Here is a 26,531-nt window from a genome sequence, read left to right as displayed (position 1 = left end):
TTATGTCGAAAACGAACTTTACAACTTTGGTGGGGGGGGTGGAGGTGGGGGAAGGATTGGGGGGGAGCTGGGAGAGGATGGGAAGGGAAGGGAAACAAAGGAGGAGTCTACAATACTTGATAAGAAATGTACTCATTATCTTGCCCATGTAATTGTAACCCCTCTGTACAGTATTTTCACACACACAAAAAAATCCTGCTTAAAATCCTCCATGTTACCTCAAACCTTTTAAAAATACTTGTTTCTTCACATGTGGTAACATGTCTTATTTGGTATGTAGCTTGGTTAATTTTTCTAACTTAACCTTCCTGATATGACTCAATATCTGCTTATGTCATAATCTTTCCGGTCTTTCAACTTGTTGTTGTGTTGTCTCATTATTCCACATATTTTCTGTCCTCCCCCTCCATATTTAACTTCTAATTGCTGTTAACAAATGGTTCTATCAGAATGGTCATCAGATTGCAGTCCATATATTTGCTGCATACTTCCTCCTACCTGACTGTAAGTTCTAAAGAATAATACCTATAGCCATGGGATGTCATGCTGCTCTCTCAAGGAGTTAATGAACATTAGTATTTATAACTTAGGATGCTCTACCTCACCAAGAAAAAATTCCCTGTGATTGTAAGACATAGTTTACCATGTCAATCCAGAAAATAGAGTGTAATGTAGCAGTTTACTTCAGCTCCTACAGTCAGCCAACCAGTCCTTTGTTGACAATTTATACTAGTCCAAATAATCTGAATATCTTATGTTTATTTATTTAAATGACTTATTTATTCAGCAAATATTAACTGGCAACTGCTCCTTCCTAGACACTGACGATTTGATGATAAATAGTTCGTTATAATTGTTGAATATTTATTCTGGTATATTAATATATTTTTGATTTGTGACCAGTCCGTGAAGAGCATCCTTTTTGTCTATGGGAAGGTCTCCTCCATATAGTTTCTGTTCTTATCTGGTCGCTTCTCTTGTCAGATTCTCTATCATATCCCCAGTGCAATCCCAGTTGTCCATTGACAAATAAAGAAGTAAAAGATCATTGCTTAGTATGCATATGTACCTATGTGGTCTGGCATTCCCATTTTTTTAGTTGCTAGTACTTTGCTATTAAGAAGATTTGCTGGGTAAATTTCTGTGGTAAGATTGACAAACACTAATGAATCAGTGGCTTTGAATCCATCAAAGGAATCAAAAATGAAGAGGGATTCTTTCAGACATACAATTGTTATGCAGAGACTAGAATTAAGTATGTATGCTTCATTACACAAACTTAACTGGAGGATCTTCCAGAGCTTGTCCCTTATTTATGACAGTTTCAGTACACAGTTTATTTTCCAGAGTTCTTTCCTGCACATAGTATAGGATAAATGTCATAAACATTACTGACTGCTGCATTAGGAAGCAATCAAAATATTAATAGATAAAAACATTAGTTTTAAATAAACAGGAATAAATATTACAGTTTTGTTCATAAAGGTTACAATATATTGTGACCATGTATTCATGAACTAAAATTTAAACACTAATAAACTTTATAAGTAATAACTTAAAAGTTAGAAAAAAGAGAAACTATCTAAATTGTGTTTATCACACCATGAAAGAGCAGGCATTGTAAAACTCATATAAAATTGAGTTTTCTTAGATTTTGATTAATATTAGTTCCATGCAATCAAGAAAATTAATATCCATTACAGTCTTAGGTTTTTGTTTGTTTTGTTTTCTTTTCTTTTCTTTTTGCCGGTACTGGGACTTGATCTCAGGGCCTGGGTGCTGTCCCTGGGATTCTTTTGCTCAAAGCTAGCACTCTATCACTTGAGTCACAACAGCACTTCCAGCTTCTTCTGAGTAGTTTTATTGGAGTCTCACAGACTTTCTTGCCTGGACTCACTTCAAACTGTGATCCTCAGATCTCAGCTTCCTGAATAGCTAGGATTATAGGCTAGAGCCACTAGTGTCTGGCTCAGTCTCAATTGCAATGCATAATATAGAAATAAGAGTTTCTATCAATAGGATAGAAACAAATCATAACAAAGAACAAATGAGTATACATAAAGTATTTCAAACTGGCAAAAATAGCAATTTTATATTTCTACTTAATATAATAAATTTTCATCTATTTTGAATTTGTTGGAAAGGAAAATTGTTATATAATCATTTCAGAGTATATCACCTACCTGAGTTTTTCAAATAATATAGAAGAGGCTAACAGTTTTATGTACAATCCCATTAAAAAAAACTTTCTTTAAAGGAAAGTTCACCATTGCAATAAAACTATATGACATTTTCAAATGTGAATTATAACTAATTTTCATAACTCTAGTTGTATTCTTTGCAATTTTAAATGGTAGTTTTCATTGTATGACTGAAATTTCATTGGATTGTCACCGAAAACAAAGTAAAAAACAAACAACAACCACAAAAATCCCTGCCTACCAACATCTGGTTTACAACTCTGAAGCTTTTTTTTTAATCTATTTTTTAAATTCATAACAACCTATTTTTAAGAGATCATTCTAGTAACTTTGATGATAACTTGGAAACCAATAAAACACCAAAGGCCTATTTTAAATATACTTGAACTGAGGTTTTGAAAATGTCATAAAGCCTGAATATTATCTGCCATTGTTCGACATGTGATGGCCACAAACCAAAACCTGTCGTAACCACCTGAAGTATATGATTCTGCTCAGTGACAAAACAAACCTTTCAGAACTTTGAAACATTGCTGCTATAAGAATAAAAATTGGAAATTAGGGAAACCTTGGGACCTAGGAGGGGAAGGGAAAAACAAATCGTTTAAATAGGGATTCAGTTGGGGACTCATTGCAACAATGAGACATACAAGATGTTATGTCAAAAACGAACTTTACAACTTTGGTGGGGAGGGGAGGAGGGTAGTGTTGGGGGTGGGGGGAGGATGGGATGGGAAGGGGAAACAAAGGAGGAGGCTACAATACTTGATTGATAAGAAATGTACTCATTATCTTGCTCATGTAATTGTAACCCCTCTGTACAGTATTTTCACAATAAAAAAAGAATAAAAATTGTGAAAGACTTGGAAAAAATATATTAAGCAAAGCAAGCCAGATCTAAAGCAACCTAGGCTGTATGGTTTCCCTCATTTGTAATAATTACAATATGTTTAGGATATTCTTAGCAGAGGATCACAATAGCTTGATAGCTATGTGCATATGACCATATAAAATGATGCTTATTGAAATGAACTCCAAGAAATGGAAACAAGAGGGCTTTTTAGTGTAAACAACAACAACATAACAAGAATAAAAACTGCATGCCAAATGTCAGTGCCTCACACCTTGAATCCCAGGTAGTTTGGAGGCTTGAGATCTGAGGATCATGGTTCAAAGTCAGCCCAGGTAGAAAAGTCCTTGAGATGCTTATCTCCATCTAACAAAGCTGCAAGTAGAGCTGTGGCCCAAGTGGTGGAGTGCTAGGCTTGAGCAAAATAGCTCAGGGACAGTTCCCAGACCCTGAGTTCAAACCCCAGGACTGTCACAAGAGAAAAATAAAAAAAGAACTAAAACTTTAGAGGATTCGTAATTTTCAGCTAAAACCATCCTTCAGGAGAAATGTTCCCCAGGAGATAATATGGTAAAAAGATGGTCAGGGGCTGGGAAGGTGGCTCAGTGGTAGAGCGCTTGCCTTGCATGCCTGAGGCCCTGGGTTCGATTCCTCAGCACCACATAAGCAAAAAGAAAAAAAGCCGGAAGTGGCGCTGTGGCTCCAGTGGTAGAGCGCTAGCCTTGAGCTGAAGAGCTGAGGGACAGCGCCCAGGCCCAGAGTTCAGGCCCCATGACTGGAACCAAAAAAAAAAAAAAGATGGTCAGATGTCATTTCTATACCATTACTTAAATTCCTGCAATTACTAAGCCTCAAGTCACACAATTGCTACTCAGCTGCACGCAAGAACACATACACACACTTATTCATTATTTTAGCAAATATTCGCTGAGTATCTTCTCTGTGCTAAACACCATCCCAAGTTAACAAGTTTTCCAGAAATTCTTGCCCTCATACAGTTCACCATTCCATTTTGTCACTGTGAGTACGATGAGAGGAGAGGAGACAGATATGAAACACAAGAGATTCAGTATGTTTTGTTTTTCTGTGGGTTAGTTGTGCCCAGTGCTTTGGTCCTTATCTAGAATGTCCGCCTTTAACTGAGGTCAAATGCCATCTCTTCTTGAAGGCTATGCTAGGTCTCCTTGAGACCTCCTGGAACCTTCTGTATACCTCTGGCATTCAACAGATTGCATTCTCAAGTTTAGGTCTGTCTCTCCCACTAGAAGACAAGGTTTTTCCTAAGCCAGAACTCAGCAATACTAATTTTTATTAAGTATTCCATCAATAGGGCCATGGATCACAAGAGTAATGGAATGTAGAGTGCTCCATAATATTCAATGAGTACAGTTTTATTCTACTATAAAAAATGAAAGATTAATTGAGGTTAACTGTGATTAGGATGCTTCTTTGTGTACTAGCTGTACCAAAATTTGAATGATCCATGACCTTAAGAAATATTTTGCTTTTGAAATAGAAGTATTTTATATGAAAATACATTAGCATGGCTTTATGAAAGGCTGATTCAGCAGACATGGTTTCAAAAGCTAACTTTTAATTAGTTGACCTAGTCTTGGTAGAAATAGTAATTTTACAGCTCGATGATCTTTTAACATGTTTGATTTCATCTGCGCTATCACCATTTGAATTAGTTGAATATGGTTAAAATGTTTACTTTTTTCAACCTTTTAATTAGCAAAAGAAAATTAAATTACTGTTATGCTAAGAGGGAAGTCTTGGTCTGACTAACTTACTGTGTTTGAACAATAAATAGAGCATATGTTAGGAAACTGGAAGAGTAGACAGACCTGTAGCCTTTAGATAGTATAAAAAGAACATATCTGTCTGATTTGTGGTTTTGCACCCAAGATTCTATCAAAACATTATCTCAGCCAGGTGCTGGTAGCTTACATGTGTAACCCTGGCTACTACTCAGGAGGCTGAGATATGAGGATAATGGTTCAAAACCAGCTCAGGCAAGAAAATTCATGAGATTCTTATATTTAATTAACAACTGAAAAAAAGCTGGAAGTAGAGCTGTGGCACTAGCCTTTAGCAAAAGAGCCCAAGGACAGACCCCAGGCTCTGAGTTCAAGCCCCAGAACTGGAAAACAAAAGCAAAACAAAAACCCTCTCAGAGTCTCTGCTTCTTTGTCAGTTAAAATCCAATCATGGGACCCTCTCTTTAGGTCTATCTTTAGCAGCTTCGGTTGAGGCAATCTTGCAATGAAAATGGAAGTTACACTTCTGACAAGAAAGAGGAAGGTCTTAGGCAAGATCTAACATCCCTTCCTGCAATCAACTCTCAGGATAATTTTAGGTCTTCTACTGAACTGATATTATCATGAACCATCTGCCTTTAACCAGCTTATAGGTACTAAGTATCTTTTAGACTGAATACAAACATATTTTCTTCTTGCTCTTTTGTCTACTGAAAAATTCTTTTGCTTACCTTTTCAAGGAAACAATCTTGTGAGTTTTCCTACCTGGAATGTGAGGCAAGTTCATTCATACTTCTTTCTCACCTCCACCCCCTAACACCTACCTTCATGCAGAACACCACAAATATGTGATGAGTGACATATGCATGATTTGTAAATGTACACTTTGGTAAGGAGGCTGTACTCAATTCTTTAAAGTAGCACAGGAAAAAAATGTACTTCCTCAAATATTACATATAATTGTTTTTCTTATCAAAGTAGAATTATGGACAGTTTCTTATTACTAGTTATGTAGTCTATGCCAAAATCTCAAGAGAAGCTTAATGTCCAAAGCACAGAAAAATACAAGAATACATTCTTCAGAGTCTTTTTTTAATTGTGAAAATACATTCTTCAGAGTCTTAAGTGTCTATAAAATATTAGCTATTGATTGAAATGATTCTTTTTTTCTGTTGTGTGCGTGTGCCTACCAATGACTATCAGTAAAAGGTAATGCATTCAAATTATGTGAATAATCAAATTTTACAGTATTTATCTTTGTCACAGGGACCTGATCTCATGTATATAATTTTTTGTCCTCATGTTGAAGGACTTTTTTAAGCTTAGAAAAAGTTATCCTTCACAACAGAACCATACACAAGTTTGTAACATAATTTCTGCCAAAATTGGTTCTTGCACAGTTTGACCATTAGTTTCTGCACAGTGTTTAGCAGAGACAAATACATTCTTTCAGGCTCTATTGATTTTCTATTAGTTTAAAAGGATAAATATTTACTAACTTCTGGAAATGTTTATAATGTTTCTAAAAAATGATGTGGCCATGGCAGCAAACACAGTTTTAGGTTAATGCCATAAGTCTACTTAGTAAACATACTAAATGTAAGTAAACCCTGCTGTAGGGAGTTGAATAGTATGAAATTATGGATATGTGTGTATGTGTATGTTTCATAAATGGAGAAGCAATTTTATTATAAAATAATACTTTTGTTTACCAGAGAATTTCTCTTGGGATTCCTTTAAAGTTTAGTGATTGTTTGCATATAATTAATTAATCTGGGTGTAATTGAAAATGGAGTCTTATTTTTATTGTTATTATTAAGGAGTTATACAAAAGGATCACAATTTTCTCACCTGAGTTTATTGTTTAACTGTAGTTTAATAGAAAACAAGTAGGCAAAGTAGCTTAAAAATATGTAGGTCAAATGAGTTTAACTAGGTAAAGATAAAGGTGTACTTAACTCTTAAGAAGTGGGTGAAGGGTTTTTAAAGATAGGCAGATTTCCAAGCCTTTAGCTGTTGAAACTTGAAAATATTTCTTTATATTTTTACAGACGAATTGAGGTATTCCATATCTAAATTAGCCTCTAAGAGTTGATTGCTTAATCAATAGGCCTCAAAGATCATAGATATATGGCAATAGATTCTTGCTGGTTGGGTAGCATTGGCCTCAATGTTTTCCTCCTAAAATGGAATACAATTCTACTTCTTTGGAAGTACCCTTTGCTTCTATAGAAATCAGCCAGTTTGGGCCTCTAGTCTGTCCCCTACTGGGTTCTGTCCTTTCTCATCTGGGTACACTTACTGGTTTCTCATAGACTTCGGGATAAAGTAGAAACTATTATGACAACTCCTTCCACTATGCCTGACTTTTTAGCATTGTTTCAGGCAATCACTTTTCTTCTTGTGATTTGAAGGAGAAAATTCATATTTTGAGGAAAATTCATATTTTCCCCCAAGTGAATGAAACTCTGCTGTATTATTACTGGAAAGTTTTTCTGATTTTCTGTTTAATGATGATGTATCAAAGTTCTTTATGGGTTAACTCTTTTTCATTCCCACTTAATTGAGATGCATCCATATACCCAATACAGATTATGTACATATTGACAATGGTTGTAGCACACTGATGTATAATTGCTTATTTATTTCTGGGTTTGTCCTATCTTATGGTTGTACAGTCTTGGATCCAGAAACTGAGCATAGTTGTCAAGAAATAGTAAGTGCTCAACAAATGTGTGCTGGAATGAATATTTCAGTGGAAAAGTGAAATTTTTCAAAAGTGAATTTGAACAGTATATCATTATTAGAGTGATTTGAATTCTCAATGTAAATGTAACATGAAGAGGAACTGAGTTAGTTCTTTGGGTCAGTCACTGTGTATTTATATATCTCAAACACTATAATGAGACACATACTATTAATGTTACTTGGTTATATTTTCCTTTTAATATGAACTTGCTTTCCATTGGGCACTTCATTTGTGCTAACACCTAGGAATGGACTTCTTATCATGTCAAAAAGACTTCAACAATTCAAGGAAAGTATTATAAGCCTATTATAAACAAGAAAATCTGAGCTTATAAATACCCAAGTTCTTATAGTTGGTAAACAACACAGATGGAATTTTCAAGTGTTCTCTAGGCAGCATTTGTTTCATTGAAACTATATAGCATCACTAAAACTGTATCAGAGACTAATAGGCATATCACCTCCATAAAAAGGTGTGTGACTAGATAGCTTTAAATTAGTATTTCAGAGTCCTCTTTTAGTCCTCTGTTTAGAAATTCATAGTCATGTTGGCTATTCATCACAGATTTTAAACCAAGAACTTACTTAATTACCTATGTAACTGTTTTCCAGTTTTAAGAAAGTTTCTACTTTTAATGTCTGTGGTAGAATGTCAATGTTCTACCCTGTGGAACATGACTGCCTTCAATTTATAGCAAAATGGGAGGAGAGTGGTTCTTTTTTGACTCCATTAGTCAAAATTCCCTTTGGAATTCCACAATTTTGTGAATAGTGAAAGTTCAAAGCTCATTTTCTTTATTTTCTCCCACAGTTTTAATTGATCCTATGGGAAAAAATGGAGTAGGAACAATTGTGTCTGATGTTTAAGACACAATTCTGCTCACCACCCAGTCTCTGTAGTTGAATAAACTATGATGGAAGCATTGAGCTAGACATTTTCCAAAAAATGTATATTACCAGAACTTCTGTCTTCTGAATGGCTTGGATTGCATGTAGACCAACTCAAAAATTAATCCAGAAACAAGTAATGTCTATATTTAAAATACCTGTTCACATTCCTCTTTATGTAAGTCAATCTGGGATTATTTACTCGAGAACAAAGATGTGCAAGAATTGCACCAATTATTGCTTGTTTCTGGTTATATTATTTGTTGTTTCCACAAACTGATAATTTCATGTCTCTTACTATAAATCTTCAAAATGGAGTCACAGTTCACAGACATTAGAAATACTTGAAGCCATGCAAACTAATTTAAAACTCGTCCATAGCTCAAAAACACAAGATAAAGGAATACTCTTCTAGCCACATAAAAATATGCTTGAGAATGGCTCAAACATCTTTGCAATGTATAAACACTGCTCATTGCCCTATATTCCTTTTTGTAAGAGTTTACCAGAGTAAAAGCTTTTCAAACATACATATTTTTAAACTCCTGAACTTTAAAGACACAGCATTCACAAATTCCACCCAGGACTGACAAAACATAATTTTTTTATAGAAAATCTCCACTCCTTTCAATATCTACTCCTAAAATCTTTTTAAAAGAAAGAACTTTTATTATAGGTATGTGTTCAGCAATTCTTTCCTAAAAACAAGCAAACAACCACAACAAAATAAAAATCACATTTTTTTCAAACACAAAATTTTCCCCTAGGCATCTTGCCTATTTTAAATTTCTTGTTAGTGATTTAAATATGAAACCAACTCTCAGCTCGATGCATGAACTGTCAGATAAAGTTTGCTGTTCATAGCCTTAACAACACCTACCATATCCAGGAATGTCGCCGGGGAGGAGGCAAGTCACTAACGTGCAACATCGTGAAGAGCCGGTAGATTATCAATATCCCACCACTCAGCAATTACTTCATTTCCATTAATTTCCCCGTGTTCTTGTTGCCACACAGTTATTACTGAGCTTTTTTGTCCTTTTGTTTTTCTTTCTGATGGCATGTCACTTTCCATTGCCGAGTAGATATCATTTTCAATACGAATATAAATGATTTAGCAATCAACACATAAGCATTCTACAGGAACATCGTCAGTAGTTTCCTTTAGGAATCAAAGGAGAAAATCGATCTGCAGCCGAATCTGAATGATAGCTTCCCAGAGTGTGTGTAGCATTTCATCCAATTTACCTCAGAAAAAAGAAAGAATATGAGTTCCCACAACTGTAGGAAAAATCTCCCTTTAAATCGTATTCTTTGTTTTGTCTCTCTTTCTGCATTTTCTCTTCTATGCCTGGTGATATGCCAACATGTTTGGGGTTTTTCTTGTAGCCGAAGTTTACAGTGATCAGATTAATCAAATGAAATTCTCTCTCCTTCTACCTTGTGCTTTGCATTTGGAGTTATCGAACCTCCTGTCTGACTCGTTCTGCATTGTTTAGCCCATTCAGGGCTGGGCAAGAACACCTAACTAACACACGGGGTTAGATTTCCTGAATGACATATGTTAGACCACAGCAAAGGAGAAAACCCTGGAGAGATTATAAGTCCTTTTCATTGCAGAAGATTACAGAGCAAAGAAAATGTCTATGTTACACAAAGAAATAACAGTGGCGCTGGAATAATGAATTCAACTTTCAGGTTTGAGAGCAATCCCCTGACGATTCTCAGCATGCTTGTGTACATTGAAACTTTCACCTCTAACACAGAAAGCCTGGGAGCTAGGCAGACACACTAGCCCTTGAAGACCACTGGGATCACCATTAACTCAGCACAACAGTAATAGGATCAAAAGCCCTCACAACCCCAAAGAAGTAAAGGAATCTCCCACTATGACAAATTATACCCCAAGTACATTCAACAGGGAGAACAAGGTCCCTATACTCTGGATCTCTTTGGAATATGATAATTATGAACAGACAAATACTAGGTTGCAATCAAAAGAGAAGGCATGGCTGAATGGCTTTCCCCTTGTCTCTTGTTTCAGGCTGTAGGCTTACTTATCTTCCCTTCAGATCTTGACAATTCTGTCTATTCCTTGGTTCTTAGTTTCTGGAGAAGGATTTCTGGCGTATGTCAGGTCTGTCTCCACATCTCAGCTTCCCAGCCCTTTCTGTACTTTAAAGTTCACTTTAGGGTAACACTCATATTCTGCAATGGTAGCAACAGTTTTATATATTCAGACAAGATAAGCACTTAGAAATGAAAATGAGTTCTCTTTTGGGGGTTGTTATTTGGGTTTGAACTCAGGGCAATGTGCTTGCTCAGTTTGCATTCTGTCACTTAAATTATGCCTCCAGTCTGTCATTTTGCTGGTTATTTTGGAGACTGAGTCTTGTAGACTTGTCAGCCTAGGCTGTCTTCAAACTTCAGTCCTGTGGATCACAGCCCGCTGGGTAGCTAGGATTATAAACCTGAGATAGCAGATACTGGTTCATGTTGAAAACCAGTTTTCTAACTGGACTTATTTTTCTTGTGCCCCTGCCACCCTACAGTTTATTTTCAAAATAGCATCTAGGGCCATTCTTTGAAAACCTAACTCAAGACACAGAGTACTCATGAGCCAAACACTGGTGATGGGTTGTTTTGTCTCTCTTTCTGAATTTTCTCCTCTATGTATGGTGACCTGTCAACATGTTGAGAGATTTTTCTTGGTCACATTTCATAATGAACAGTTGAATCAAATGGTAGTTTCTCTCCTACCTTTTGTATTTCAGGCTCTCATCTTATTCAAAGTGAGAGCCAAAGTCTTTATAACAATCAAGATATTCTAGCTATGTTCCCCATTATCTCAATATGGCCTCCACTATCTCAGCAAGTGCCCACTGCTCCATCTTTATCATACAGCTAAAGCTGCCATGGTTGTTACTGTCTCTTCACCGTGCCAAGTGCAATCCTGCCTCAAAAACTTTACAATGGTTTATCTCCCATTGTTCTCCCATGGTTCTTTCCCATTTTGCTCATGGCTCCATGTTTTGTCAAGCTATTTCTCAACTGTCACCTGTTTATTGAGGCCTAACCTCACCACTTCTACCCTAGAACTCTCTATTTTGATGTTGTTAATGTTATTTAACATTGTCTTACATACATGATTTATTATGTGCATTATTTGTCACCTGACACTAACATATGATCCAAGTGAAACAGATTTCTATATTTTTTTATCACTGCCTTGTTGCCACTGCTTACTTCATTATTCAGCACAAAGCAGGCAGTCCATAAACATTTCTTGAAAAATCAATTATTAAATGAATAAAAAAAATGAATAAAAACAAGGACCGTTCCTCTGGTTAGTAGTTAACAAGAATGAAGATGATTGGTTTATTTCATAATTTAATAGAGGTGATTTTCATGAAAACAGCACTTTTGAGCTTAAGTCAAATCCTATTCCTATTACATTTGAGAGAAAATAATTTATTTTTTTCTGATAGGATAGCAAAATAATTATTGTGAAAGAATGAGCAGAGAAAGAGCCACTGGTGGGTGAACTTCAGTTAGTCAAATCAGGCATCAGGAAGGATTTTTGAGGATGCTCCTACAGGATTGTTTTTGGATTATGAAGAATTCATGATGTGTAAATTAATAATGGCTACCTGTAATTTCTGATAAGGGGAATTTATAATTGGCATATGACTAACTCACTATATATTACACACTAAATAATGAAAAAAAAGAAACACAGACCACCTTATTATATTTTGCAATTTGATTGAATCATAAAGAATATTAAACTTCTTATTTGAAATAATAGCTTTATTAGATATAATCCATGTGTCATAAATTTATCTTCATATAGTATCTACTTCACTAGTGTTTGATATACTTACAGTTATGTACCTTTTTACCACTATCAAATTTTACAACCGTTTATCATCCCTCAAGAAATCCCAGCTCTACCTACCTCCATTCCAGCCCTGGCAACCACAAATAAACTTTCCACTCTATGTACATTTTACATGAATGGAATTTTGCAGTAATTATATGTAAAATACATAATTGTTGCCATGCATACTATATACATACATTGTATAGCTTCTTTCACTGAACATGAAGTTTTCAAGATTTATTTGTATAGTATCATGTATCAGTACTTTATTCCTTTTTACTACCAAAAATATGTCATTGTATGAATATATCACATTTAATGTTATTGCCATTTGAGTCGTTTCTAAATTTAGCTATTATGTATGTGCAATGTTTCTATGAGCACTCACGTACTTACAACTTTCTATATAAATGCATGCTTGCATTTTTGTTGGATATCACTAGGTCATATTGTAAGTATATCTAACATTAGAAAAATGGAACATTTTCCAAATTGGCTTCATTATTTTTATTAGATTTTCTTAGAGTTGCAGTATCTGCATATCCTCTCCAGCATTGTTAATTTTCAGTCTTTTTAGTGGTAGCAGTCTTAACTTATGAAATTTGGTGTTTCATTGTGGTTTTATTTTACAAACTTTTATATGGTTTTTGGTTACTTGCATTTCTTCTTTGGGGAAATGTTTGAGTACTTGGACTGGGCCTAAGGATGTAGTTCATTGGTAGAGTACTTGACTGAAACCTAAAAGGCAAAACCAATAAACCAAAATAAAACAAAAATCTTTTGTCTGTCCTTTAAAATTGGACTATTCTTTTAACATTAACTTTGAGTTCTTAATAAAGCCTATGAACATGTTCCTTCTCAGATACATGATTTACATATATTTCTCCTATTCTGAGGTTGTCATTTTACTTTTTTAAATGATGCCCTTTGAAATCAAAAAGGTTTTAATTTTGATTCAATCTAGTTGATTTGTTTATTTGTTATTTGTGGTTTCAGTGTCATAGCTAAATTACTGTGCAATCTATAGATGTGAATATTTAGTCACATGTTTCTTACATAATTTCTTATAGTTATAGGTGTAAGACTTTTAGATTTATTAATTTTGAATTAATGTTTTATTTTTTTTTACTGTGACTGAATTAAGTAATACAACTCCATTCTTTTGCATGTGTATATCCAGTTGTCAAACCACTATTTTTTCAGCAGACTACTTTTTCCCCATTGAACTGTCTTGACACTTCAGTTAAAAATAGATTGATCTGGTAGCCTTAGCTTTTGGCCTTTTCTGCTTGTCTTACACATGTACTAGTTATTGCAAATAAGGGAAACCATGGTACCTATGTTTCTTTGGGCATGGCTTACTTCACTTAATATATTTTTTTCCAAGTCTTTCCATTTCCTAACAAATGGGGCAACGCCATTCTTCCTGATGGAGGCATAGATTTCCATTGTATATATATATATCTATATATCTATATAGATATATATATACACCACATTTTCTTGATCCATAAAGATGATGTTAAATGAAATGAACCACAAGATAGGGACACAAATATCTTTTTTCTTTCTTGCTTTTGTTTCTAACGTATTTATAATGTACCATGTGATTTTTTTTGTTGCTTTGTATGTTCCTCTCCCATGGTATAACCCCTGTTTTCACTGGATGTTGGTGCTCTGCATCTTGCATATACACTTTTGTAATTTGGGAGGGGAAGGGGATTTTTACAATAAAAAAGTACAAAAAAAGAATAGATTGATCATACCTGGAGGGACTTATTTATGGTCTTTCATCACTATTTCATTATTCCATATACCTTCACGACAACAGTGCAATATTATTGTTGTGTGGATTAAAAAAAAATCAGAACCCTCAAGTCTTCTCCCTGTTGTCTTCTTTTCCAAGTTTTCTCAGACTACACTATGCCTCTTGTATTTCCATATTAATTCTGAATTGGCCTTTTAATTTTTATTAAAAAAGCAGCACAAAAGCTCAACAGTGGTATCAGGCCCTGAGTTCAAGCCCCAGTACTGGCAATAAAAACGGATGAAAAAGGAGGAAAGAAAGGATGAAAGAAAGAACGAAAGAAAGAAAGAAGAAAGGAAAGAAAGAGGAAGGGAGGAAGGAAGGAAGGAAGGAAAGAAAGAAGGAAGGAAGGAAGGGAGGACGGGAGGGAGGAAGGAAGGAAGGAGAAAAGGCTACTTCTTTTCATGTGTAATAACTATGATTATTGCTACAGTTTTGTCATAGCATTGTGCAGCATTGAATAAGAGACATGAATCACACACAGTTCAGTATTTTTTCTAAAGCTATTATCAATACATTTCCTTCAGGAAACTCAAGAAACCCTTTTCCCTTTTTACATTTTGATCTTGGATTTGTTGGCTTTGTCTGGCTTCAAACCTTAAAAGGGTGGAGATCTGAGAACTGAAGTTTGAAGCCCATGGAGCCAACAAATCCAAGAGTCTCTTATCTCAAACCAGCAAAAAGGGAAGTAGAGGTGTAGGTAAAGTGGTAGAGAGCAGTCACAAGAGAAAAAGCTGAGCTCTGGTTTGAGGCCCTGAGTTCAAGCCCCAGGACTGCAAATAAATAAAAATAAATAAATAAATATTCTTCTGATGGCTTATGCTAGTACTCCTCCAACTCACAAGACTGAGATCTGAGGATGGAGGTTTGAAGCAAGCCTGGGTAGGGAAGTCCATGAACTCTTATCTCCAGTGAACCACCAAAAAGAGTGGTAGAGCTCCAGCCTTGAGTACAAAAGCTAAAACAAGCCCTGAGTTCAAGCCCTAATACCAGCACTATAAACAAATAAACAAACAAATCTTCTAATCAGTGAACATGGAATTGCTCCAGTTACTCAAGGCTTCTTTCATTTAAGAATGTTTTTGTGGTGTTCAGTGTATACTTTATGTACTTCCTCAGAAAATTTATTTTTAAGTACTTTATTCTTCTTGATACTATTGCTAATATAATTGTTTTTATAATTTATTCTCAAGTCAACAGAGTTACAATTGTTTTTATGTATTGAGCTTTTATCCTGAAACTGTACTCAATTCATTTATTAGTTTCTTATTCTGTGGTGTGTGTACTAGGGAAGAATGTGTATGTGTACTTCCTTGATTATGCCCATATGTTACATTATCTGCACTTTTAGTTTCTTTGAAAATAAAATTTATTTATCTGGATGATCAAAATCTAAAGAGGGAAAGGGGTTCCTTGAGTTTTTTTGAAGGAAATGTATTGATAATAACTTTAGAAAAAAAATAATGAACTGTGATTCATGTCTCTTATTAAATGCTGCAGTGTTACTATGACAAAATCATGGTGATAATCATAGTTATCATACATGAAAAGAAGTGACTTTTTCTCCTTTCTCCTTCCATTCCTTCCTTCCTTCCCTCCCTCCTTCCCTCTGTCTCTCCTCTTTCTTTCTTTCTTTCTTTCATTCTTTCTTTCTTCTATTCTTTTTTGCAATCAGTACTGGGGCTTGAATTCAGGGCGTGGGCACCACCATTGAGCTTTTGTGCTGAAGGCTAGTGCTCTACCACTTTGAGCCACAGTGCCTTTTCCAGCTTTTTAGTAGTTAATTGGAGATAAAGAATTCTCATGGATTTTCCTTCCCAGGCTGGCTTGAACCACAATCCTGAGATCTCAGTCTCCTAAGTAAGTAGGATAACAGGTAGAAACCAATGGTATATTGTTTTTGTAGCAGTCAGTACTGGATCTTGAACTCAGGACATTTTTGCTCATAGGTAATAATCTACCACTTGAGCCACACCTGCAGCCAAACATTTTTTTTTCTGGTTAATTGGACTAAAGCCTTTTATACTTTTCAGCCTGGGCTAGCTATGAACCATGATTTTCAAATACCAGCCTTCTGAGTAGCTAGGATATCTAGTGTGAGCCATCTGCCCTGGTATACTTTTTTTTTTTTTATCAAATTGTATCTTATTTAATCTTCTCTTCAACTGTTTGAAGTAAAAACACCTTTTGGTCCCATTTTAAAATAGAAAGTAAGCCTGAAAAGTATTATCTGACTTGTCCCAAGGACAAAGGTAATTATAATGACCTTGTAGGGATTAAACACAAGTTAAAGAAACTAAGTCTGAGAGACATAGATTAAAGTGGTTGAGAAAATTCCAGGCTTAGCCCCTGAATTGGAGTCCTCTGACTTTGTCATTAAATGTGTAGTATTCCCTACTGTGTATAACTGAAATTGTTAGCCGAACTACCAGTGGTAGTAAATCCTTCCAGGATGTAGGACAAAGATATACATTTGATTTACATGGTTTTAGGATTATATCCACAAATGACTCTTTTGGCTTCCTGTTAAAACATGTCTTACTGATGTATTGAATCCTGGTTTCCAGTGGAGAAGCTGGACATAAATGGAAATAAAAATGAAGTCAGAGACTTGTATACTTATAGACAAATGCATCTCAAGATGTGTAAATTTACAGCTCACTAGCAGGAAAAGCAGTAAGGAATTCAGGTTATCTGAGAGAACAAAATCACATAGGCAGTCCATCAACAGCTAACAGCATGAACAACACCCAAAAGCCTCACCTGAACAAGAACTGCCACTTTAGTTCCATGCCAGTACCAGAGAGGAAGACCTCCCACAGCTGGTATGGAAGAGCTCAAGAGATAAGTTGTCTAGCAGTTTACTACCTCTGTTAGATCCTAGTTCCAGATGATAACTCTAAGAGATTATAAGATTCCCTTCCCAGAAAGACACTAATCGTTAGGGTCTGGGGAGGAGGAGTAGGGAATTAAAGAGTTACCACAATGGCAAAAAGCAAAGTAGGTAAGTTCATGAATCTTATCTCCTGAAAGGCTTGTAAGATCCCAGGGCATCTCTTTGCATTACTTTTCAGCATAAGGAGCTAGAAAAGCATCTCAGCACTGACTGCTTCATACTATAAAAATTTTGAAGAAGCTGGGCGCCGATGGCTCACATCTGTAATCCTAGCTTCTCAGGAGGCTGAGATCTGAGGATCGTGGTTCAAAGCCAGCCAGGGCAGGAACATCCGTGAGACTCTTACCTCCAATAAAACACTAGAAAAAAACCGGAAGTGGTGCTGTGGCTCAAGAAGTAGCGTGCTTGCCTTGAGCTGAAGAGCGCAGAGTTCAAGCCCCAGGACCACACCCCCCCAAAAAAAATTCTGAAGGACATTATGAGCTGCTATAGACTTTCATATTTTGAATGAGTACTTTTTCTTTTCAGTCAAGAACCCAGATTTAAATGAGTGTCATTTAATATGTATTTAACACACCATTGATGAGTATAACATTGAGACAAACCAGGAATTTTATATTGTTTCTCATTTAGTATCCACAACAAGCTTATAATTTTGTTGTCATGAATTCCATTTCAAAGACAATGGAATCAAGAATTCAAGAGATTAAGGCAACTGCTCAGGTCACAAAGCCAGTGAGTAAATTTGAGATTTCAATCCACATGTGTCTTTCTCTTAAGTACTTGCTCCTTGCACTGTCAGAAACCAGAGTAGAATATTAGTGGAACAAATGACTTAACCTGAAAACTGCATCACTTATTTTCATGTGTTCCAGGATCAGTCATGTATCCCAAGAAGCCCCAGGGTCTTCATCATTAAATGCAAACAATACAATAGATCTTTTAGGATAATGAAAGACAAATAGGCAAACTACAAATAATACTAATACTGATCTTATAGGTTTGGTAGGTGCTTTAAGCAAGTAATTAGCATGAAAACTACTGGTACAAAATAAGATATTGAGTAACTATGAATAAAAAATTATAATACCTATGGAAAACAGTTTCTAAAATCATTTCTGACCGAAATATGTTATTCTGATGCTTTAGACTTTGGGCAAGTATCAAAAATCTCCCACAGGAGAATTTTTTAGCATCCGGTATAAGAACATATTCCAAAGAAAACAAAAAAGCCATTGTGTGTGTGTGTGTGAGAGAGAGAGAGAGAGAGAGAGAGACAGACAGACAGACAGACAGACAGACAGACAGACAGACACAGACACAAGACACAAAGACACAGAGAGATACAGAGAGAGACACAGAGAGAGATGTGCTTCTTTTCATATTTTTCATGCCTCGGCCTGTTAGTCTATGTTAGCGTTCCAACTGGTCATCCATAAAGCCCCCGTTGTTCTGGGGAGTTGTTCTGCACCCTGTGTAAAATGCCAAAGGAAGGTACTTACAATAACTACTCTGAAGTAATGAGTTTCCAAGATCTAAGAGTATATACTATAATTATCAAAGAAACAAAAAAAGAACTGCCTTTTCATCTTCCAGAAGATTGCTTGTGAATATTTTTTAATTCCTCCCTGGCAGTGCACACATGTCCTTTAGGATGGGACTCTGATCTGGAAATAATAACATAGTGATGTTCTGACAGTACCTCTGTGGAGTTACTGCTCCAGGGCTAGAAGCCAACTTGGCTCAGGATCCTAAAGCCTGACACAGGCACCTCCTCTCAATGCTTCTTTGTTTTCATATTTAAATAAATCATACAGGCACGCGCAGTACAATGAGATCTTCAGCAGCACTATGAATCGATTTGACTTTTGGAAACTTCTTGTGAAAACAAGAAAAATACATCAAGTTCATTTTAGTCATCAAGTCCAATTTGGTCTTTTCATAAATAAACTTAAGCAGATATGGTTTAAAGCCATAGGGATATTCATTCATTCTATTGTTTTTCTTTTCTTGCCTTTTTTGCCTTTTGTTTGAAAATATGCTTGATGCTTGTCTCTACTTAAAAAAAAGTACATACCTCAGTAGGTTGTATCACATGTTCAACCACTTGCTGATTTCTAACTCCTTTAGAGGAGTGGGAATATGGTGTGACAGACAAAGAAGATGGCTACAAATCTAGAGACTGGAATTTACATCTCATTTAGCTTCTTAACAAGTAATAGTAATTTTATTTCTTTCTGCTGTGGGATTTGCATATTTGAAATGAAGATATCCTATACTGTGTTATTTCTGGATCTTGTGATTGGGAATGTCAAGGACTTGAATGAAATATGTGTAAGTAGAAAAGACGGAATGATTGGTTCATATAAAAAGCTATTGTCAGAACCAGAATGTTAGCTAGTGCTAAGCTGAAGAAAGATTGAATAGAAGGATTCAAACACCTGCAGTTCTCTCTGTCTCTTGTCTCTCCTAATATCTGTATGTGATGTACATGTTCTCAGTTAAGCTCCTCAGCACAATATGGTGTGGACATGAGCCTTTCCTTTCTGGCAGGTAATAGGAGAGACCTTTTCACCTTTAGCACTTACTATAAATGTCCTGTGTGAGGATTCAAATCAACTCATCTTTAGTCACATTTCAACTCTGCTGGCCAGCAGAAGGAAGCAGCAAAATATCTATTAAAATAAACAGCTAGGTGCTGGTGGTTCACATAGATAACACTAACTATTCAAGAGACTTCAATCTGGAGGATTGAGGTTGAAACCAGCCAAGGCAGAAAAATCTATGAGATTGCATCTCCAATTAACATTTAAAATGCTACATTGGAGGTGAGGCTCAAATGGTAGAGCAGCAGCCACAAGCAAGAAAGCAGATTGAGAGTGTGAGGCTCTCAGATCAAGCCCCAGTGCTGGCACATACACACAAGAACTATCCAGTGTTTGTATAACTTTTCTAGGAAAGCTGTACTGGGTAGAGAAAGCTACAGATGTCTATGTCAAATACTTTACTTAGAAAATTAAAAATCAAATAACTATGGATTTAAAATAACAAGTACATTTGCACAGCACATAGGGCAACTTTATCTTATGATAAATTTCTTGAAGTAATTTTAAATGTCTACCAGGCAAGTGGGGGGAGCCTAGACCTAATAAGCAATAAATAAATACAGGATTTATAAAAGTTTTTAAAGTCTATTTCAGTGTACTAGAGTTCTGAAAAAACAGTTAGGACCCTCAAGATTTCTTTGACCCACATCTAGGAGCTTATTATCCAGGATACTTCTAAAACAGCTTTCATAGGCTTATATTTACCATTCCACTCTTTTTAACTTCAGTAGGCTAACATGTAGAAATCTGAAAAATTCTTATTTTTTTACAATGATTCTCTCAGTCACTGCTTGTGTCTAAATCTAAACAATCAGCTTTGTGTGAAATGACTGAACCAGAAGAGATGGTACTATTGTACCCATCATAAAAACATACCCCAGAAATACAAGCTAGAATTATATAATTGTTCTAGTAAGACACATCTCCATTTCTCTAAAATAATCTAACATCAAGGTTATTAGAAATTCCCCCAGATAAGATTATCCCTTTATATGTGGCCTTTGAATCATGGATAGACCACTCAACTTTAGGGAGTGGGAGAATTCAGTCATAAAATGTAATGCATGTCTTATAAAATTAAGAAAATTGAGGGGAAAAGATAGGGTTGGGAGGGCTGGGGAAGAATGATGAAAATAGCAATATAGATAAAAAGTACTGCATTCAGAAACTGATGTGTTGTATAATAACTCCTTTGTACAACTATTTAATGATAATAAAAAAAAGCCAGGCTTATTCTTTCATTCCTCAAAAACCTTTAGAGCACTGCTAATAACAGAATAGGGAACTAAAAGAGGGAAGAAATCTGACTTAGATTCCAGTGAGAGAAAAAGGAACCATAAATGCATAAATAAATCTATACTGTTGATAAGTAAATGAATAAGAAAAAAAATAAAATGAGATAATGGACCGAAAGAATAGTGGAGGATGGATGGCTTTTAAGAAAAATCAGAAGAAATTGAAGCATAAGAGATCTGGTAGAACATTCCAGATGCAGCAATAAATGCAAATATTTCAAGCAGATACAAATTTGGATAGAACGGAAGAGGCTTGATGATGCAGGTCTTACAGGTTCTGAAAGCGACTGGGTTTTAGTTAAAATGTGAAGGGAATCTAACTGGCTTGCTTTCCATTTATAAAAGATTATTTTGCACCTGTGGAGAAATGACTGCAAAAGAGACAAGAAAGGGAATGGAGAGCCCAGTTAGAAAACTATTCTAAAATGTTGGCTCTTGTGAAGACAGCTGTGCCTTGATTGGTACTTGCAGAAATGGTAATAACTAACCAAATTCCAGGTACACTTTAGAAGGTAGCTTCTACAAGAATTGCTGGTTAATGATATACTGAGCCTGATGAAAAAGTGGCATTAAGGATAATAAGCAGGGTTTTTTTTTTTGCGGGGGGAGGGGGGAGAGTGAGGATATCTGGAAGAACTTAATACCACTTCGTGAGAGAGGGAACACTGGTATTAAAGAAGTCCTTCCCAAGTTCTGTTTAAGAAACCTATCTAAAGAGAGTGTGTTGGCTACACCAAGTGGGAGCTTAAAAAATTTGGGTTGAAGATAAAAATAGCAGTCATTCCCTTGTTGCTAACACTGAAACCCATGGCCTGTTGGAGATCACTTCAGACAAGATAAGAACTGAATGGTGGGAGCCTTGGAAGTCTGAAAGAAGGGACAGTAGGGCGGATGTGGAAAAGCAGTGGAAAGACTGTGTCTGAAGGTACAGGCCCAACAGTGTTTTCAGAAGGAGGAGGTGAATAAGAAAGATAAATAGCTCTATTGATCTTGATTAAAAACAATTTCAGTAGCGTGCTGGATGAAAAGCATATCTGAGCTGACTGTACAAAGAATTTGAAGAGGAAATGTAGAGACAGCAAACGTAGACAGCTTTGGGGATTTGTGTATGTAAAGAGAGAAGATTCACAAGGATTATGTCTGATGGGAGATGTGGTATTAAAGAGGAAATATTAAGGACTGAGACATTAAAGAAGTGGAAACTTAGAAATTGAAATGTAAATGGAATAATAAATGGGAATAGTCTTTACAAATTAGAAAAAGCTGTGCAAGTGTCAAATGTTTCATAATTTGGTCTACACTGACATTCTCAAGGTGACCTTTCCTAACCCATTTCACAAAACATTATATCATATCCTTATTATAAATATTCATGATAACATCATAAATGCTCTTCTGACTACTTGTTTGTTTCATTTATAACAATTGCTTTGTTAACCACAATAATAGCTATTGAGTTTGAAAAAGGATGAAATTGTTCATGTCTAGATGAATTCACCCATTTAGGTTTCCTTTATTCATTCATTCCTACCAGATCTAAAGCCAGATAGAGAAATAAATTCCATTTTAAATTATATTCTAATACAAACATGCCACATGCTTACTATACAGAAAGGTATGGGAGGTTTTATAAGATTTCTACATTAGTTAATACAATATCATCTATACTTTGAATTCTATCAATCTGTCTCTTAAATTTATCTTTTCTTTACCTGATAGAAAAGCATTTTTTCCTGATGATGCCATGTAAAATGTCAAGGACATGTAAAAGTTAAGTTTCATGAATAACACTGGCTTTATGCTAGCATAAAGTAGAAGAAATTAAGCAAAAGCAAGAACTAACTCTAGAGAAGTAGAGAGACAATAAATATCCTTATGCTAATTTAGATGATAAATGTCATTAATGTTTTTAAGCAAGATTATGGTTTAAATTATATTTTAAAGAGATTACACTTGTGAATGTGAAGAGAATAAAGTATAGGGTTATTAGCAGTTATTATTACGAAGGCAGAGTTGTATTTTCTCATGGTGGTATTCTTTTTTTTTTTTTTTTGGGTCTGTCATGGGGAATGAACTCTGGGCCTGGGCGCTGTCCCTCAGCTCTTCAGCTCAAGGCTAGTGCTCTACCACTTGAGTCACAGCGCCACTTCCAGCTGTTTTTGTTATGTGGTGCTGAGGAATAGAATCTGGGACCTCAGGCATGTGAGTCAAGCACTCTATCACTGAACCACCTTCCCAGCCCTCATGGTGGTATTCTTTTAGTGTGAGTTGAATGTGGTTTGTCCCTGCTAAAACCCATGTTAAATTTTAGTCTTCATTGTGAGAATACCAATAAGTAGAACAAATTAGATCTTTTTGGTCCATTAGGGTTTTGTCCTCATCAATAGAAAAGTCTTTTAATGTAAGCAAAGATTAATATATTATCTGAGAGTGTCTGCTATAAAAACCAGTTTGATTTGGTCTCATAAATACCCTCTGTCTACCATTATGTGATATCCTGCATAACTTCCAGATTTTACCAGCAAACAGAAATAACAAGATTTTTCCCTTCAAACCTGGATCAGAGTCATGAGTCAAAAATAAATATCTATTCTTTATGACATTAAATCTGTAGTATTTTATTATTAATAACAAAATAAAATAATTCCTTGCATCCTATAGGTACTATGATATACATATAATATAATATATACACATATATTATGTATATACCTATATGTATACATACACATATGTGCATATATGTATAGACACATGCATACATACATGTGTATATGTGTATACATATAAATATATATCTTATATAAGATGCACTTAAGTATATAATACATATGTGTATAATATGCATATATTATTTATAATATATTACAGATATATTACATGTCAGTATACCTATATACATGTCAATATGTTTATATATTACAGTACAGTTTTATATATATATATGTATTTATAAATAGGTATTTTTAAAGATATATATTATACAATAAGTAATCCAGTGGTAAAAACTGATAGGTTAGCTGAATAAGTAGATCTTGGTTATGATAGGGTAATTTAACCAATATGTGCCTCAATCCTGCTAACAATTAGCTCTTAAAACGCATTTGTGGAAAAAGCGTTATTCGGAGGCACATGTGCCTGAAGTTGAGAAGTCATGAGGTAGTGGGGGGAGGGGCAAGCCTGACAAATCCTGTGAAGTCATAAAGGAGAAGCAATGATAGTGAGCAGAAGAGGCGAGGAAAGTGGGACTTTAGGGGGTTCAAGCAGAACATGAGGAAAATGGAACAACTCTGTGGAGCAAAGAGACATCAGGAGAAAGAGAGCTCATTCAGCTAAGTGAAAAACAGATACAAGCAGAATCTGATGGTGCTGAATGTCCAGCTTGACTTTAGCCACAATCCAGATGTATCTTGAAACCTTTGGTCCTATAATTTGAATAAGCTTGTGCAGATCTACATTGCTTGCAGCCACAAGAGTTTTAGGGAAAAACACTTTGGGGCTGTCTTTACTAGCTTGCTCTTTGAAGCAAAGAGAAACAGTAGGGGTTGAGAGGGCAAGGCCTGAAAACTTTGTGTTCTCAATTCATGCAGAAGGAAAAGAGATTTAGAAAGCACTTTTTGTTTTCTTTTGTAAATGAAGCATGCAGAGGGAGTCACCTTTACACTTGACAAAATGCTTCCAAACAAACTTCTGCCAGCTGACTGGTGCTCTGGATTGTGTATGACAGAACAAACAAACAAAAAGAGCATGTTTAATTCACAAGAAATTTTACCCATGAATGAAACCAAAAAGCGCACCATAGCAGAGAGCAGAATCAAGGATGGGTCCAAACACAAGAGTAGCTTCCCTGAGATCTTTCTTCCTCCATCTCCCGCTTCCCTCATTCCTTTCATCAACACTGTCTTCTCCATATGCTCAAGGCTTATTCCTCAAAGAGGAAAGCAACAGACAGATACATCTTCATGGAGACTTACAGGGTCATTCCATAAACCCTTCAAGCACATCCCATTATGTGTTTGGCACAGTGGTGGATATTGGGGTCACAAAGATGCAAAACATTTTTTTTCCCTCTAAGAGCTCAGTCTGGCAAGGAAAGTCAGGCAAACAATAGGTAATAGTAATAGAGGATATAAACAGGCTCTGAATGTCACAGGCACCCAGAGGAAAAGCCTGTCCCCTCCTTTGGGTAGTGAGAATCTTTCAGGGAGGGCAACTTAGTAAAGTCCTTAAAAAGAAAAAAGAAAAGAAAAAGATGCAGAAGCAAAGAAAGAAGTGAAAGAAATTCAAAGAGCATCAGCATAGGTATTTAGTAATTCCTTCCAGATGTCTTTGATAATAAATCATTCCTGAACCCCAATGAATGAATTACCTACCAATAGTGGGATGTCAGGCATCTTAGCAACAGAGATATTTTTGGATCAGCTGTCCTCCTTGATGTTTGTCAGATCATACCACACACGCTGCTCTTCTACAAGTCTTACAAGGACAGAGAGAACCTTGTTTCCCAGCACCCTGCAAGCCCTCACCTGTGCTGGCAAATGTCTGTCTACAGGAGGGCTAAAGGGAGAGGATGCTGAGGAGAAAGTGACCATCTTTCTACAGCAGAAATTAATTCCGTTCAATAGGTACAAACAGACGGACGCTTACAGATTACTCATATTCCTCACCCTGCCCCCAAAGCTTCTCTAATTGACCTTTGTAAGCCTGGGCAGCTGGCACCACACCTGGCATGGACTGGAGAAAAAGATTGGTTCAGGAATGAGTGATCTAGTCCCTGTAGAGAGCCAAGAAATTAAAACAAAACAAAAAAGTCATGAGTTATTGATCCTTTCAGGCTACAAAGGGGAATGCCATGAATACACTGAAGGATAATCTGGAGGCGGTTTAAAGGATGCTATCTGAGCAGAAAGCAGTCAAGATGTGGGAAGGCCCAGAGTATTTGCACTTAGTCTAAAAGAGAGTAGAATTTTAACTGGGATGGAGAGGAGGAGAGAAAATCCAAGATATGGCTGGAGGATCTAGCAAAGGTATGGAAGTCAGGGAAGTGTCTCAGTGGAGGAGAGGCAGTCTCTGGTATGACCATTAACAGGCTGGGGCGATAAGATGAGGAAAAGGAGTCTGGTGCTTTGTGACAAAGAGTTTTTCAATGATTGTTTTTATGTATCAACTTTGCTAGACTGTAATACTCCCTGATGTAATGAAGCTGGGAAGGTGTACTGCAGCTATGACTGAAAAATCTACATCCATTGGCTTTCTTTTGTTTCTTCTTCTTGAAGTACTGGAGAGTGAACTCAGGATTCGAGGTTACAAGGCAAATGTCCAAAAATACTTGAGCCATACATTAATCCTTTGACTTTGTTTCTCAGTTAGTGTCTTATAATTCTTCCTGAGGTTAGCCTTTGATCATAACCTTCCTACCCTCATCTCCCATGTAACTGAGACCATGGGTATGCACGGTCATATCCAGTTTATCATACTTTTTTACTTTGTTGATATTAGGGGGTTGTTGAACGCAACGCCTTATACTTGGTAGGCACGTGCTGTACTACTTGACCTATGCCCCAACCTAAAGGCTTTTGTTATCTTTTGAATAAGGT

The 26,531-nt window shown here is 35.9% G+C and overlaps 1 protein-coding gene across 2 annotated transcripts in view; it reads right to left on the bottom strand.

The window, feature by feature from the left end:
* The window catches only part of Pde4b (phosphodiesterase 4B, cAMP-specific), a 430,380-nt gene that overhangs the window by 169,905 nt on the left and 233,944 nt on the right, over nucleotides 1–26,531 (bottom strand). The gene's annotated exons all lie outside the window — the stretch shown is intronic.

Source organism: Dipodomys ordii, unplaced genomic scaffold, assembly GCF_000151885.1.
Source record: "Dipodomys ordii isolate 6190 unplaced genomic scaffold, Dord_2.0 Scaffold51, whole genome shotgun sequence".
Taxonomy (NCBI): Eukaryota; Metazoa; Chordata; class Mammalia; order Rodentia; family Heteromyidae; genus Dipodomys; species Dipodomys ordii.
This window is presented reverse-complemented; position numbering and strand designations above follow the sequence as displayed.